This window comes from Sciurus vulgaris, assembly GCF_902686455.1.
Source record: "Sciurus vulgaris genome assembly, chromosome: 6".
In the NCBI taxonomy this organism is placed as follows: domain Eukaryota; kingdom Metazoa; phylum Chordata; class Mammalia; order Rodentia; family Sciuridae; genus Sciurus; species Sciurus vulgaris.
The window spans coordinates 49,334,392-49,351,878 of record NC_136466.1 but is presented as its reverse complement, the minus strand read 5'-3'; the positions used below and the strand labels follow the sequence as shown (position 1 = coordinate 49,351,878).

At 40.8% G+C, this 17,487-nt stretch overlaps 1 protein-coding gene across 4 annotated transcripts in view; it reads right to left on the bottom strand.

The window, feature by feature from the left end:
- TNFAIP8 (TNF alpha induced protein 8) overlaps window positions 1-17,487 on the bottom strand; it is a 112,272-nt gene that overhangs the window by 20,163 nt on the left and 74,622 nt on the right. The window lies entirely within an intron of this gene.

Here is a 17,487-nt window from a genome sequence, read left to right as displayed (position 1 = left end):
CCATTGAGTTCCATCCAGTTAATCTTCAATTTGTGCCATTCACTCAACCCTTGCTTTGAGAATGGAAAGGGGCTTTTCTGCTCACATTTCCGCATCGGTTTTTAACGCCTTTTGTTGATCTTGGAATGAAGGAGACAGATGCTACTGTTGGGCATGGAATGTGGTCTCAGTACAGTATTTTTAAACTGTCAGCTGTACAGTTAGTCTTTATATAGGCAACGAACAAGTGCTTCTCTGTACCTTTATTTCCTTGAAATATACAAACCCACAAATGCCAGAACTGCACCCACATTCCATCACAGGGCACATTCTATAGCGAACACACAAATGAATAATTCTGCCATATTATCCTTGTTAATCAATCAAAACAAAACCTTCTTTTCACTACCAAAAAAAAATATAAAGCCCTACATCACATTGTGTATCCAAAAATTTAGAAACCACGTTTAAACAGATGTATAGAGACTTTGGCTAATATCAAAAAGGAATTTAATCCTTGAAGAACAAGTGTCTAGCATCTATGAAAAAAACAATTTTTTTCATTAAGTTTATATTATCACAAAATAGAGCAATCTTAGATACAGGAAAAAAGAAAACTGCAGAATCCTTAGACTAAGATTCTAGGTTCCAAGTTCAGGCTTTAACAATCTCCCCTCTCCAAGGTTTTAATGGCATCTAATAAAGCATCAAAGGGTCAGGTTCTGGGTCAGCTTTTCTTGCTAATTTATGGCTCACTGAATTCTGATGAAAGGTAAAGAAGCTGTAACATTTTTATATATTTTTAAAATATCATTAGGGGTAGCTGAGAAGATGCTTGGCTCTGTGACTTCAGGCTGGGGTTGGCTGGGTCAGTGGAGGTCTTAGTGACAGCCATTCCTTTGTCTCTAAGTCCAAGCCTAGGGAGGGTCAGAGCTCTGGCAAGATCTTCTTTCCAGGCACAATGCAGATCATTTTAACCAGGAGCTTGCCTGTATCACCCATTATCTGATGGAACTTCAAGGCATGCATGTACACGGTTAGAGGGGCTTAAGGCCTTTAATTTACTGGCAAAGTCTGACAAAGGCCATTTTCCATCTTCTGTATGCAAACTTGAAAGAAAATCCAGGTTTTCGGTTGCTAAAAGTACTAGAACAGGGTTTGAAAGCCTCCATTACTTGGCTCAGTTTTGTCTAGATTCACGCATTGTTTCTCTGTCCCCCCATCAAGCAACACCGTGCTCTTGTCCAATCTTTCTCCTACAACTTGTTTTTTACTTGAAATTAGACTTAACTAGTAGTAAGCTTTTCTGGACTGATTTGCATTGCAGTGACTTTAACATATGAGTAACTCCACAATTAACACAATCCAATATATTAAAAGAGAGAGATGCAAAAGAAACAAAAATATTTTAAAGAAGAAGGAGAAGGAGGAGAGGAAGAAGAAGAAGAAGGAGGCAAGCCCTGAGCAACTTGAAATAAAATATATAAAAAAAGGGGGCGGGCAGGGGATGTGGCTCAGAGGTTAAGCACCCCTGGGTTCAATCCCTGGTACAGAACAAAAACAAAAACAAAAACAAAAAAACAGAGACTTCAAATACAAGAGTTGTTTAAAACACTCCTTTTTTCCAATGCTACCACAAGATGTACTACAAGTTTTTCAATAAGAAGGTATGTCTGACTCTAATAGGAAAGACAATTCACTTCACTTTCTACCACTTTTTAATGGAGGAAGAAGTTTCCCAGTCATAGCCCTCTATCAGCCTATACAACTAGGCCTGGTTAAGGCCCTCTGAGGCCTCAACACGGTGACCCATCACCCAGACTACCAGACTGAATGTCACTTAAAGGGAGCCAGGAAGAAGGTCCTACCAGGCACTACTAAATGCTGGGCTACGGGCACAGTGTGTTCAGAATATCCAGGGTCGTTTCAACTAACCTCTGGCACAGTGGAGAGTACAACTACCTGCTGAGTACAATAACCTCCTGTAACTAAAAACCAGACAGAGGCCAGAGGCAAAATAAGTATCAATGTTTGGATGATCCATGAATCACATGAAAATTGCAGAGGTCTGAATTCTGCAAAATATGTTATATTCTGGACCATATGCCTATCCGCACACTTCATCAGTTATCAGACATTTTGTCTGCCTACAGTATGCCCTTCATCATAAGTTAGAAAAGTCTTGTCAGTGATTCCAGGTTCAGGAGTCTTGATCATTACACAGCTAAAGGAAATTGATATTTCAGAGCAAGCAATCATTCTATTCAATGAAATTTTGGTTTGCGTAAGTAATTCTCTTTTCCCTGAAAGTTTTCTACTAGAACAGGTATAGACCTTTTCAGGTACCAGATTCCTATATTTTTTAAAGGCCAGCTTTTTATGAAGTTTAATCCAAAGCAAAACAGTGCTACTCTGTCCTGCCTCAATCATGAAAAAGGAAAAGTCAAAAGTAAGGGCTCGGGGACAAGTGGTTCAGTCCCAGTCATGTCCTGCCCTCGCCTCATTCTTTATACACTTAAAACCTACTTCTAAATTTGGCAAATGAAGCCTAGTTGGGTCCCTAAAGATGTCTCAAAGAATCACTACTGACTTCACTCCTAACACAAATGAAAAATATTTGCATGTATTTTGTATTTCAAATCATCTTTCCCCAGCAATTTCTTATTTGAAAAACAAATAAAAGTTCAGAATCTAATACTTGCCCAGAGTTAAGAATTAAAAAAGGGAAAAACTGCTGGGCACAGTGGTACACACCTGCAATTCTGTCAGCTCGGGAGGTTAAAGCAAGAGGATTTCGAGTCCAAAACCATCCTCAGCCAAAGGGAGGTGCTAAGCAACTTAGTGAGACCCTATCTCTAAATAAAATACAAAATAAGGCTAGGGATGTGGCTCGGTGGTCGAATGCTCCTGAATTCGAACCCTGGTAGCCCCACCCCACCAAAAAAGAGAGGAGAGAAAGAAAAATACTTGTTTAAGACAGCCTGTAGTAAATGCTGCATCTAATTTAGTATTTACACAACATGTAGAGTCAAAACTTCTTATATCCTACAAAAAAAAAAAGCTTAGAAAACATTAACAAGTATAGATTTTTGTTTTTGTGTTGATAGAGGGAATTACATTACTGAGGGAGACAGCAAGAAAAAAAATAAAATATCAAGTTACTTTCAAAGTTCAGAAACAATAACTGAAGGTAAACGGGGGTAATAATAAAACAAAAAAAAAAACCCTTTTAGTTTCTGCCAAAATAGTACAATTATTCCTGAGCTGATGCTATAAGGGCTACCTAATGAAAACTTTTTAGGGAAAAAAAATGCTACTGCAGGTGGACCTTAGATTCAAAAAGAAAAGTCACACTGTATATATAGCTGCCGGCACATGCTCTCTACTCTGTGTAAACTGCTCCCTCCATAGAGAAGTAAAGATTATTATTTTTTTCTTTTTCTTTTTGCTACTAGGGATTGAATCCAGGGGTGCTTAACCACTGCACTACATCCCCAGCCCTTTTTATTTTTTATTTTGAGGCAGGGCCTCACTAAGTTCCTCAAGGCTTCATTAATTGCTGAGGCTGGCCTCTTGTGATCCTTCTGCTTCAGCCTCCTGAAGTGCTGGGATTATGGACATGTGCCACCATTCCCAGCAAGATTATTTCTTTCTTACCTACCTTAGGAGGGTGATGACTTAAAAGGAGCTAAAAATAAAAGAAGAAACAAAGAGAGAGAATACTGACTCTAGCTAATTCTCACAACTCTTCAAATATCCTCTTATATTTCATTTTTTAAAATTTATTTTTATAAATTTTTTAATTGTAGGTGACACAATACCTTTATTTTTATGTGATGCTGAGGATAGAACCCAGGACCTCACACATGCTAGGTGAGCATGCTACCACTGAGCCACAACTCCAGCCCTCTGATTTCATTTTTGAAAAACCAACAAAACACCAACACCATGAATAAGTTTAAATCTGTATTAATATACAAAGTCTGGTAAAGTGATCGCTTGGGAAATAAGAAAAAAGCAAGTGGTCGGCTGTGAACTCCAGCACTCATCAGCCATGTTGAAATGAGTGACAAAGACCTATTCTGTCCAGAAATCCCCCACTTTATTTTTGAGCCTGGAAACTGGTTAGTCATATCTATACTGAATACTTCCTGTGCAAGGGCATGCTGATGGCAACCAGCTGCCGTGTTTAGTAGCTGCCCACACTTGGTCAACTGAGTCATTCATGGAATAAAAAACAGCATCAAACACTTCAAAAAACCTAGCTAACTAAAGCTCTAGAAGATATATAATGAAAACAGGTTTGATTGTGTCACAAAATAGGAATAGATGATGCCGTGAAAAGGAAAAATGGAAGGAAAACAACAGGCAGTACTAGTCTAAAAGAGTGCTGCTGGTAGGTTCTGTGATGTTCTAACACCTCCACCAAACACAACAGTTCTCCCTCCCTCCTCCAAGATGAACTAGTCCAGCGGACGCAGTCCACATCTTCATTTACAAAAATGCCTAAGACAACAGAATGACTCTATGAACTGGACAATGACAAAAACCAATCTATTCCATTTTAAAAAAATGTAGTGCAATTATGTTTTCAAGGAAGGGTTAGAGAATTTTAAAGAAACAGGAACAAAGAGAACACACAGGAATGCAAGTTGTATCAACTGGTCTATTGGTCTTAACGTTAAGAACCCATCTTTGGGAAAGAGGAGAACACAATTAAAGATTATAAGAATGATTCTTTACGCAGCAGCCCTGAGAGCCATCAGACTTCAGCAGAGTGCCTCTCCCAGCAGCAATTATAACTTGCCTAATTAACCCTTCCACATGTTGAAACAAGCCAGCTAAAATTCCACTGCTGAGAAACACAAGGAACTGTTCCCCTCCCCCATGCCCTTAACCGGAAGCACAAAGGAGGAGCACTAAAGCATGCTGGGATAGGTGGCAAGGGCAGGAATGTCCAGTAATTGCTCCTGTATTTATAGGGTTATCAGCCTGATCATCAAGTCAGAGCTATGGTTGAGTCGTCAAATAATTTAAACCAGTTCTACTCATAAAAACCTTCAGCCTGAAATTCTTCAGGGGGCCTGCTAACCATCAGACTTGTTAATGAGGGAAACCCCCAAAAGTTAGGTATAGCTTCAGTGGTAACGAGATTTGGCTCTCTATTCTTCCAAAAGCCACTTACTGCTTCTCTGGTCGAAAATGGATGGCACAGTACAGTGGGCAGCTTTGAAATGATTCCCACAGGCAGGTACTGCTGCTTTTCTAATTCATCATGTGCCATTTGCAAGCTTTTGGAGGAAATTACTTTTATAACCTAGTAAGAAAGTTACTAGACATCCCAGTCAAAACAACACAACCCTGGCTTCTGACTGGCCCCAATTTAGCAGCTGGAAGAGCAGCAACATTCCTCTATGTCATGGCCTTGTTTATGGGCTTTCTGCATTAACCCCGCCTGAGAACTGGAGCACTTACTTCTCTGTCCTGCAAACACCATTTCATTGGCTCCAAGTCAGCACAGTACTTTGGAGATCACCATCCCATTCCACCTCCTCCTAAATCCAACAAAATAAGCAATTGCCCAAATTTAGCCCAGTCACGAAGGTTTCTTGCCTAGTGGTACTGCCACTCACTTCTTGAGTTTTGCAGCTACTTTTTTGATCTCAGAGTTATTTCCCTACCTCTCCCTTCCTCTCAATCCAGACTACTACTCCTTCCTTGGGAGGCCTTCCATAGGGCCCGGATCCCACCCACTCCACCTTCCTACAGCTCCCACTATTTCTCCCTCATTGTTCACTTGAAACTTTGAAATCTGCCAAATGTCCACTCCCTTTACTTGCTTTGCTCTTCTGGTTTCTCAGTCGTTCTTTTCCTTCCCTTCAGTCAGCGTTTCATGTCCCCAATCCCACCTCTTTGAAAACTCATCTGAGAAACTGCTGCTTTAATTATCACCCTTCTCTGAAGAACCTGAGTCCAATGTTTAGACTTGTGATATTGAGAAGAGGTATATTTTCATTAGAGCTATTTCATAACCAACTCAATTCCTATTTACCCTGGAAAGGCGAAACAGTTTTAGAAATGTTTTATAGTAAGGAAAACAGTGAGTACATTAATATTCTACTCTTATCAAATAGCTTTATTGAAGAAAAAGTTTCCTCAGGGTGAGCCCATCATTCCCTGCTTTTTATGGGACATGAAATGAGGACTTAATTGGGGGAACACTGTCAGCAGGTCTGGGCAGGGTTCTGTCTTTGGGTGCCATTGTGAACCTCCTGATTTAAACAGCACCTCCTGAGTGAAGCTGTCTGAGCACTGAGCTTTACACAAACATGACCTCATTGGTTCTCATGAGGGAGAAGCCAGGAAACATGTATCTGTTGGTGTGACAGCCATTTTCTACATAATTACAGAAGAAATTTTAAAATTCTCAGAATGGTTCAGTTTACTAGAGTGACTCAGATCCTACTTATTATGTAGAACACTGGAGTCCTCAGAGTTTCAGATCGTATGCCAAGGCTAGGGTAACTCAGAAGGACTGTCAGTGGTGTGCCCTCATGTCACAGGAAGAAAAACATGGAGAGATCAGTAAAAGTGAAAGGGATGAGGGGAAAATTCTCTAATTCAAAGGGTTTTTCTAGTGTGAAGAGCTGGGCGGTCCTGTGATATAATAAAGCATGCGACACTAAGGTGTCTGGCAAAAAATGGAGAACTGGCTGGCACTGGGAAAACACTCCCATTTTTGGTGTCAGAAGTATTCTAAGTGTGTAGGAAACAGGTTTTTCTTTTTCTTTTTGGTTTGGTTTGGTTTTTGGGGGTGGTTCTTTATGTTTCCTTTTTAAGCTGATTCAATTTCCTACCTATATTCACTTGTTAGCCTCGTGTTCAGGTGCTTATGCTGTGTGGTGTCACAGGGAGAGGCCTGGAAGCATGCTCTTCCATGCACCCGTGGGAGGTGATGAGCTGGAGACAGGGAAGGAATCTGCTGGTAAAGAGGCCTGGAAAGTGCAAAAATGGAGAAGACAAGCCAGGTCCCTGGGAGACTGGGCACTTGCTCACAGCAGGTACAGTCACCCTGCGCCCCCGGCGCCTTCTTCATTCATTCTTTCACTCATACTGACTGAATAGACATGATGTCTTCTGATCCCTTAGCAGATGAGCTCTGTAGGCTTCCCACTTTTCCCAAACCCAGCCTCAACACAGGCCCCAGAAGAAGGCAAAGCACTCTCTACAACACCTCTCTTCAGGCTTGGCTGACTGCTTCCTCCCTGGGACTCTATCCTCCTGGCCTCTAAAGCCCCATTCTCTCTTTGTTCTTCTCCTATCGCTTGAGCTACTGCAATTCTGTTTCCTTTATTGTTTCCATGTACCTCTTTCCCCTGTAAAAATGGCTGTTTTCAGAAGTTAAACACATGACCCTTTCACTACAGGTCTTCCCTCAGAGATCACAGAAGGGTAGTCATCTCCCTCCCTAGGACAGGATGTTCACACACCTTCCTTACACCTAGACTCAGACTTGGCCTCCAGATCAAGTCACAGTTCTTGCCAGTTTGGTATTCCTGACCAATAGTTTGCATCTAATATCTCCTGTACAGTTCAAGCCCCTCCAACTCCTTAACATAACTGTTTCCCTCCAAGAAGGTATCTTGGACATGCTTTAGTCTAATTTTTCAGATGAGGAAACTGAAATTCAGAGAGATTAAGTAGCTGTTGAACACTGTACATACATCCAGGGACAAGGTCAAGAGCAAAACCAGTCTCCTGATTCCCAGTGCCTTGCCTAGCTTCTAGCGTGGTCCCATGTACTGCTATGACATTTCCTGCACCCTCCACTCCACACTTCTGTAAACTTCCTTCCTGATTCCAGCATACAACAGGTGCAGGTTTCCTATCTGTCACATTTTCCTCTCCTCTCCACTTCTTAAAGGACCTATCTTAAAGTACACGCTATCCCTCTGTGAAGTCACTGCTGCCCTTGATGACTTTGGGTATATACGATCTCTTCTGGATTCTCAGAGGGTCTACTGTCTGATTTTCAGCTCTGTAATCATTCTAAGCTCCGTGTCATGTACTGTTGTCTTATGAATGCACACATGCTGCATGTAATACTGCCCAGACCAAAAATTGACTGAAGACAGGGCCATCTGCACACACAGTTCTGCTCCCCCAGGCCCTGCAGACCTGGTATTGCCTCTGTCAGCATTGTTGTTATGAATAGCTGAGGTTAAGGAAGGCAGCACTAGGCAAGGGAAAGAGGCTAGACCCTGGAAGCAAGGGCCTACTGAACTGTCCATAGCAGGCAGAAGAACCTGTGCTTCTGAGGCCACCTCTGGTCCCCAGCTCCTCAACCGAGCTGAATGGGCCACCTGAAAACTCAACATGCCAGGTCAGCCAGCATAAAGCACAGCTGGCATGTGAAACTGGAAGGAAATATTCATGTATCATTTATCCTCTTCTTGACACTCAAACCTGAATGGGATAAACTAGATCTTAAAGCTTCAGGAGCCTAAAGCTGTCATTATCACTTAGGGCACAAGGCTTAGCCTTCAGCCTCCTTGTTTCACCATCTTCTAGGAAGAAGCTTTGCCCATAGTCTCCTAGTTATTTATAAAATTAAATCTTTGTTTATCGCTGCAAAGCTGAAGAATGTATTCCCACTTAAGTGACATTATGTACACAAACACCTCCCCAACACACATCTTCAAAACCATAAATACATAAGGTACCAGCCTAATAACACAAGCTTTGCACCATCTGATCGATTCCCAGAGCATTACTCTCTCAGCAATTTACTCCCCCCTCAACAATTAGACACAAGCAATTAGCCCTACCTCTATCTCTTCTTCAAGGTTGGTAAGATCTTAGAACAAGACTTAAGCAATTGGTCTGTCAGATGTCTTGTTCGAAAGCAGTGGGCTGCCACTCCAGACCCACTTCCTGAGAAAGGTCCTGTGACTCCCACAATGCACCAGACCTGCAGCGTGCTCCAGGGAAGGTAAGGCTGTGGGATGCCCATCTGTTCCCACAATAGCATGGCATGTCCTGTGTTGGATGTCAGCTCTCTTCTCTCCCCCAAAAAGAGATCCCTGCTCAACCAGAACTTTCAATAGCTAATTTGTCTTGACTGATATTCTCAGAGGAATGAAAACAAGTAAGTTCACTGTTTAACTGCTTCTTACTTTGTCTGCCACTTTCAAACCAGGGATATAATAGGATCTATTTGCAGAGCAATATTTCATTTCAATACCTCATCTTTTATTCTCCTGAGTTACGTGAAGAAGTGAAACAGGAAATCTCTACTTGTTCCAACATTCCATTTAAGTTCTGAAGGTTCCCCCAAAAGATAGTGAATGACATCTACAGACACAGATTAGGTTTGTCCTGCTTCAAGAAGAACTCATGCAAAAAATCCAGAATAGGACTGATGATCACCTCTACGGGCCTCAGTGCTTCATCTCTAAGATTTAAGAGATTAGATAAAAGGTTCTGCCGTTACTTTTAACTCCAAATCATGGTGATTCTATAGGTATTTGTTCAGGTATAATTTTAATTACAAAAGCTGTAGATCTTTCTTAAACATTACAGATACGCATATGAATTCTGTCTGCTTTAATTCCGCTTACACTATATTTTTAAGAACAATACCCTATAATCACATTCGTCTTCCTGATTTCCAAGTTGTTAGCATCATTCTCCTTGAGATGGAAATATTGACAAATAAATGGTTGTGGAAATTTTAGAAACTGAATTATTCTGAGATGAAATCACTGGATCCTGAGATTTTATTGTTCCTACTGAATTCTTTTTGACCCACCTACTTTTTGGCTACTTCCTGGATTACCAACAGCCAGGAGTATAGAATTTAATCTTCCATGTTATCCTGACTATTCAGTGGCATCAAAATTCAGGGGCAAGAAAGGTATGACTCATATTCAGGCTGATAACAATTTCAGAAGTGAGAAAGAAAATGCCCCAAATGTATTTAGGTTTATAGGGCTGGGGGTGCCAGGCAATGCCAGGTTATCAAGTGATGTCCACTACAGAGGAGAACATATATCATATCTCTAAATGGACTTTCCACTTTAAGTCCTATCCAGGACTAATAACTACATAAAAGGAAGAAGATAACCATGTCAAAGCCTGGTGCTTAACAGTGTCTGCTGTACCTTTTACATTACATATGACAACAAGGTCACGTACAACAACCATCAGACAGGAACCGTGGCCTAACCTTCTTTCTTCTTCACTGCCTCTGAAAAGCAAGGGCTGGGAAAGGAAGGCACAGGGGAGAAAACTGATAAAGGGATGCTCAGCAATGAAAGTGATTACGTAAGACGCCACACCACATGAGGTCAAAACAGTGAGAACAGCACATGATGTGACAGCTTATACAATAACATTAGGATTCTAATGCAGAATCCTAGAAGAGACTATTAACACTACCATGGAAAAAATGAACTTTTCTTCTCTGCAATAAATACTTGGCCAGCAAAACTTTCAAACTACCAGAAGAAAATATGGGGAAACACTTCAGGACATTGGTTTGGGAAAAAAAAAAAGGGGGGGTGGGTGGGTGGGTAAGATCCCAAAAGAACAAGAAAAAAAAAGGCAAAAATAGACAAATGGGTTTATATCAAAATAAAAAAATTCTGCACAGCAAAGGAAACAATGGAGTGAAGAGATAACCTGTAGAGTGGGAGAAAATATCTGCGAACTATTCATTTGACAAGGGATTAATATTTGGAATTTATGAGGAACTCAACTGCAAACATGAAAGTAACCTACTTAAGAACTAAGGAAGTGATTTGAATAAATATTTCACAAAAGAAGACATACAAATAGTCAACAGGTATACAAAAGAATGCTCGACACTAGTCAGTATGGAAATGCTATTCAACCTATGATGAAATAGCATCTCAACCCCAATAGACTGGCTATTATCAAAAAGACAAAGAAATTCTGGCATGTGTGTGGAAAAAAGGGGAACTTACACATGATTGGTGGTAATGTAAATTAGTATTAGTACAGTTATTATGGAAAACAGGATGGAGATTCCTCAAAAAAGTAGAAATAGAATTATATGATTCAGCAATCCCACTACTGGGTATATATCCAAAGTATGTCAAAGAGAGTATGTCAAAAAGATATCTAGACTCCCACGTTTACTGAAGCACTATTTACAATAACCAAGTTATGAAACCAACCTAGGTATTAATTGATGGATGAATGGGTAAAGAAAATGTGATACAAAACAGATATCCAGGCATGGTCATGAATGCCTGTAATCCCTGCAACTCAGGGATGATTGCAAATTCAAGGCCAAAGCTGGCAACTTAGTGAAACCCTGTCTCAAAAAATTAAAAAAGAAAAAAGGTCTGGAGATGTATCTCAATGGTAAAGCACCCCTGGATTCAATGGTCAGTACCGCAAAATACAGAATGGAATTATTCGTCCATAAAAAGGGAATGAAACCCTGTCATCTGCAGCGACATGGAAGAATTTGGAGGAAGTTGTGTTAAGTGAAATAAGGCAGGCACAGAAAAATAAGTAGCACAAGTTCTTACTCATATGTAGAAGCTAAGTAAGTTGGTCTCATAGCCATAGGTGGAATAGTGGTTGCTCCAGGCTGGCAATGGTAGGGGGAGGAGGAGATAGAGGTTGGTGACTGATACAAAAACATAGTTAGGAGGGGAAAGTTCTAGTGTTCTATAGCACAATAGGGTAGCCACAATTAATGAAGATTTATTGAATATTTCAAAATAGTTAGAAGAAAGAATTCTGAATGTTCCCTTAACTTGGGTCCTTCTCACTTCAGTAAGCTCCAAGTATCTCTTACCTGCCCAGGTATCTCCTAGATCTCCTGTATCAGAGGTTGGAAGGATGCACTTGGGAATCCCTGCCTGTCTTCCTGGCTGCCTAGAAGCAGCAGAGAACATCAGCACCTGGGCTCTTCTCTTTCTCCTCCAAGACAGTGGTCTGTTCACTCCTTGCTTCTCTCGGGTACATGCAGACATAGGACACCGAGCATCTTCCTGAATGCCAAGCTTATTTGAGGATGGTAAGGGCAGCTTTGGGGCATTATTAAAAGTACTATGTAAAGGTTGAAAGAAAGATTACTGTTAGTCTGCCTCAGTTTAAAACCCGATTCTGCCTTTCCTAGCTTTGTGGTTTTAGGTACAATTTTTAACTTCTCTGACACTCAGTTTTCTTAGCTATCAACTGTATCATTTATACACATATTAAACGAGATACATATAAAGAAACACAGCACCATGTCTAGTATGTGAAACAGCTCAATATATTTTAGTTTCAGTATTATTTCTTCAGTCTTCAAGGAAATCTGAGATGCTGGCAAGCTATTTAGGGCTCTGACCCCAGTGATCAAAGACACATGCTTGTTTTGCCTCTGCTATTAAGAGTATGTTAGTGGAAAATTGAAGAAACCCAAAATAGGTTTGTCATCTAGGTTTGGAAGGCCCAATTCCTATTTCCACAAAGAAGCTAGACCACTTTTCAGCAATGTTCTAAAAGGTTTCACCCTATCAGAAATGCTCATTTAAAATTAATTACTTTAATTAAACTTTATCAGGACTTCCTATATTGAGGGCTTTGGTCTAACACTGGGAATTCTAGGGGTGGATGGGGGCACAAACCTTGCTGTCAAAAATCTCCTAGTGAAGTGAAGACAAATGAAAATGAATAGTCACTGGAGGAAAGAACAGGGTGTTAGGGCAAGACCCTGGAAGAGCATCTACCCAGAACTGGGTCTGGTTGGAGATATTCACCTCTGGAGGAAGAGCCAGAGAGTGAGTCAACCGACGGAAACAGCATCTGTTGGAGGAAAGAGGAAGTGTATAAACAGGGCAACACTACTGGGGGGTGTGGTAGATGTTTGGGCCAATCGTGTAGTTTGGTAGACTGCTGCTATTTGGAGATCCACATAAGAACTCTCTTCCTATTGTGCAGAAGACCTGGTTTTGCAAGTGGCTGTGGGAGTCAGACTGTCTATTTCCCACCACCAAAGCTAGAACTAGAAGTCCCCTCTCCCATAGCAGCAAGGGGCAGGCACTCAGCCTGCCCATCAATCAGATGACTACTATCTCAGATTTTCAACGTGGAGGATGACTGAACACTAGGTCCCATTGAGTCCGAGGAATGGCAGAACTAAAAAAGACAGAGGCAGTGAAAGCAGTGGTGATGTCCTAACCAGATGTTTCTTGGGAATGTCCCTGTATGTCTTGCTGCATTTTCAGAGGCTAGTTTTCCAACCTTGCAGTGGATGCTATGTTTTGGATCTTAAATGTCCCCATAAGGTCTAGGTGTTCAAGGGGTGGTCCCCTCAGTGGTGCAATTGGGAGATGGTGGCATCTTTGAGATGTTCAGCCAAGTGGGAGGTTTTCAGTTAGTGGGGGTGTGGCTTCATGGCCTATTCCTGGCCATGAAGTTAGAGGTTTTGCTCCACCACATGTTCTCACCATGATGTGCTGTCCTCACCACAGGCACAAAGCAACATGGCCAATGGACCACAGAATGAAACCTCTAAAATTTGTGAGCCAAAATAAACCTGTTCTCTTAGAAGTTAATTATCTCAAGCATTTTGTTATAGATATGGAAAGTTGACTAACACAGCAGATGTGTAAACTTCCTAAAATCTTTCCAAATATTTTTCTGATTAAAATAGCAAGAATCAGTTCATTTCTTTTATATATATTATATATAATATATATAAAACATATATATATTTTAGATGTTGATAGACCTTTATTTTATTCATTTATTTTTGTGTGGTGCTGAGGATCAAACCCAGTGCCTCATACACTCTAGGAAGTGTTCTATCACTGAGCTACAACCCCAGCCCTCAGAACACTTCTTGAAACTAAGAAAGAACCCTGATGACAGAAGTGATTATTGCAATAATTGGTGGTACAAATACTGGGGGTTGGAATCACGTCAGGGACAGGGACAAGGGAGATAAAGGGAAGGAGATGCTTTCAACAGATAATAAGGAAGATAAAGCACCAGATCTTGGTGACCAGTTGGAAGCAGAAGATAAAGAAAGCAAAGTTAAGAACAACTTCCAGGTCTGTAGTTTGAAAACCAAAAAAGAGGGCAATGATATTCAGTTAAAATACAGAAGGAAGGTCATATTTGTAGAAAGCAAAAGAGAATGGGCTCAGTTTAGGCCTACTGAATTTAAGGTGCCTGCATGACATTCAAACACAGTGTCCACCAGGAACCTGGTTGCGCAGGTGGACCTTAGAACAGTCCAGGCTGGAGAGTTGGGAGATTAGAATGAAAAAGCTAGAAAAATAAAGGAAGAAAGGAAAACCAGGAAAGGGTACTGTCATAGGAATCAAGAAAGGACTGTAAGATTGCAGGGATGCTTATCTCCTGGTGTCAAATGCAGTTAAAGAATTTTTAAAGTCATTAGGACAAACAAATATGAATGCAGGGTAACTGGTAACTTTAGCACCTGGGAAATCCTGGTGATTTTGGCAAATGTGATTTTTCTAGAGTGGAGTAGAAAAAGACGGACTTCAGTAGGATGAAGGATAACAAAAAGTAAGAAAAGTGGAACCATGAAAAATCATTATTTTTTTAAAGTTAATTTTAAAGGAAAAATAAGTCAAGCCTAAAATTGGAAAAAGTGCTAAGAATTAACTGTTTTCCCCCAGGGTACTCTACCCTACCACAGTGCTACATCCCCAAGTATACATGGAAGTATACATCCTTCCATCCTTTTCAAGAGGGAGTCTTGGTAAGCTAACCTCAAACTTGTGATTCTCCTACCTCAGCTCCCAAGTAGCTGGGCCTGCAGGCATATGCCACTGTACCCTGTGATACTAAAAATTAACTTTCAATAGAGGTCATTCATTCATTCTATAATATTTAATAAGCACCTCTTGCTGTATATGTCCTGGGAATATAGGGGGGATAAAACAGACATGGTCTTCAAGAGCTTGTGGACTAGAAGAGAAGGAATGCTAACCAGTCTGGTCAGTGCCAGCAAGGAAAAGGAATAGGTGCTCTGAGAGAAGGCAACAGAGGACCCTAGTTTTGGCTGAGGTTCAGAAAAAGTCTCTCCAAGGAGCTGGCCAAGAAAAGAGGGTTGGGTGAAGATAAGGATATTTTGGTCAGAAAGACCAAACAAGTGTCAATGTCCTAGGAAGAGGAGCCTGAGCTCATCTAGTGCAGAAGGGAAGGAGTCAGGAAAGACCTGGGGCTGACTGTACAGCAGCCCAAGATGAAGGAGTGACATTCTGCAGTAGGAGCAACACCTGTTCTGCAGTCTACTGAGAGGGTAGGTGTGGGTGAGGTGAGTCTGGGAGCAGGAAGTTAAAGGAGTTGTCTGATGGCCACTGTTTTCATTGTGAAATAGCAAGACTGGTGAGGCATGTGAGAACTGGTGAGGTGGTGGCAAGTGGGAATTTGAGCAATGGAGGAGGGACCTCAGCTCGCTTACAACTCAGCCATTATTCTTTTCCAAGTCCTTACAAAGTGACCCCTCTTATAAATGGCTTTCTCAATTTCTGGCACCAAAACTGATAACTGGGACAAAGGAATCTTGGATTCCTTGATCCTCAGAAAATTCAGCTGCCATTCACTTTTACTACTTCCTAATAACAATGTACTCAACAGGAAGCAACTACTTGCCAAATAAGTAGCCATCAGCTCCCTCCTCAAGAAGTCCCCATCCACTGGAAACTTGACATCCTCTTTTAAACAGCACTTCCCTTTTTAATAAAGTGGGTTTCTTCCTTCATTTCCCTTGCTTTCCTATTCATTTTAGATCTAGATATCTTAAAACTCATTCAGCTTTTAATAAAGCAAGGCCTCCATTCTTTTTCTCAGTTTAATATTTCGGTACAATCATCTATTCATTTATAAGTAGTCAAAATTAAACCATTTTTTAGAAGGTAGTTATAGGCTGAGGCCAAAGGTTCAGCACCCCTGGCATGGAGTCAAATACATTCTAAGTCATGATGGCTTAACAATATCCCCAGTCATTTGTTTCTACATTCATGCACATATGTAAATATGCTGGCCTCCTAGGGCTTCTGAATCTGACTCAAATTTTTTGTCAGATTTCACTCCCAAGAAAGTATACTAGTCTCTTACTGAAGCTCAAAATAATGACTTAAAAGTATCTCCCATTACAACAAATCAGGCATGAAGCATCCAACAACAATTTTCTTGCAATACAGACATTGTGAAGAGCTAGGGGTGATCTCACACTGAGTAGGATACATAAGTCTGCCAGAAGCTGGTTAAAAACAAACAAAAGAAAACAAAAACAAAAACAAAACAAACAAACAAACAAAAAAAACAAAAAAACAAGCACCTACAGGGGGAATTAGGATTCATGAGAACAGAGAAGATAACTGAGTTATTTAGCTTTGGTAGACATCTGAGTGGTGGTAGCCAGAGAGAAGGTTCTGGATCACAGTCAATAATCAGCCTTACAGGAACTGCCCAGGACACACAGATACTCATCTTTTATTTCCTGGCAGCAGCTACAATGATTCTATCTGGTTAACAAAGAATTTGATCAGTTTCCCTAAGACTTATTCAAAAACCTTATCCTAACTGCCATCAATTTAAAATTCTAGCACCTCTGATTATTTTGAAAGAAACATTCTGGGTGATCATTTGCAGCAGATTTGCACAATGTGCAGGAATGCAAGTAGAAGGCAGGTGTGAAGCAAGTACAAGGGGGCCCACTAACACCCCAGTTTGCAGGCTGCTTCCAAACATCACCAGAGAACTCTGAGAGGAGGCATGGATGTTGCTAGAAGAATGTACAATACATTCTTCAGGATACTGGTTTTCTCCTTTCTCCTCACTCCTTTCCCAAAAGAGAGGGAAAACAGGCCTGGGGGGAAATGCCAATTTAAAAGCTATGTGACTCATACAAAAATTCATCAATGAATTTTTCAGTCCAATTCCTATTTGCCTTTGATGACTTTTGAATTAAAATAAACTGCTGTTATAATAAGAAGACATAAAAAAGAAAAGCATCCATCACTACATGGCTCCATTAGAATGAGGCCATTACAAGGAAACATTAATCCCCCAAGTTCCACATCAAGTTCAACAACAATGCTCCTGGCTGTCATTTTTCATTTAGGCCAGCCCCATATTTCTAATAAACAACTCTGCTTTTTATTTTTTATTGACCTTTTCCCTCTCAGAGCAAAATAAGATAAACGTCAGCCCACAGAGAGCTTCACTTTGGGAAAGGAATCAGGAAAAGACAGAAGAGGACAAGTTTCAAGGGCTCTCCCTAACTGATGTCTACCAAATGGAGCTTTTTCCTGCTCCTCAGGCTGCCAGAGCTGCTGTGATTGACTTCAAATTTACCAGTTTCCCAAGAGGCTACTTGAAAAAGAAAAAGGAATTTCACAATCTTGAACACTCTCCCCTCTTACTTTCTAATTTTCCCTAACCACCCCCACTTACAAGGAGACTTTTGTATATACAAAGTTTCAGAAACAAAGCATACAAACACTC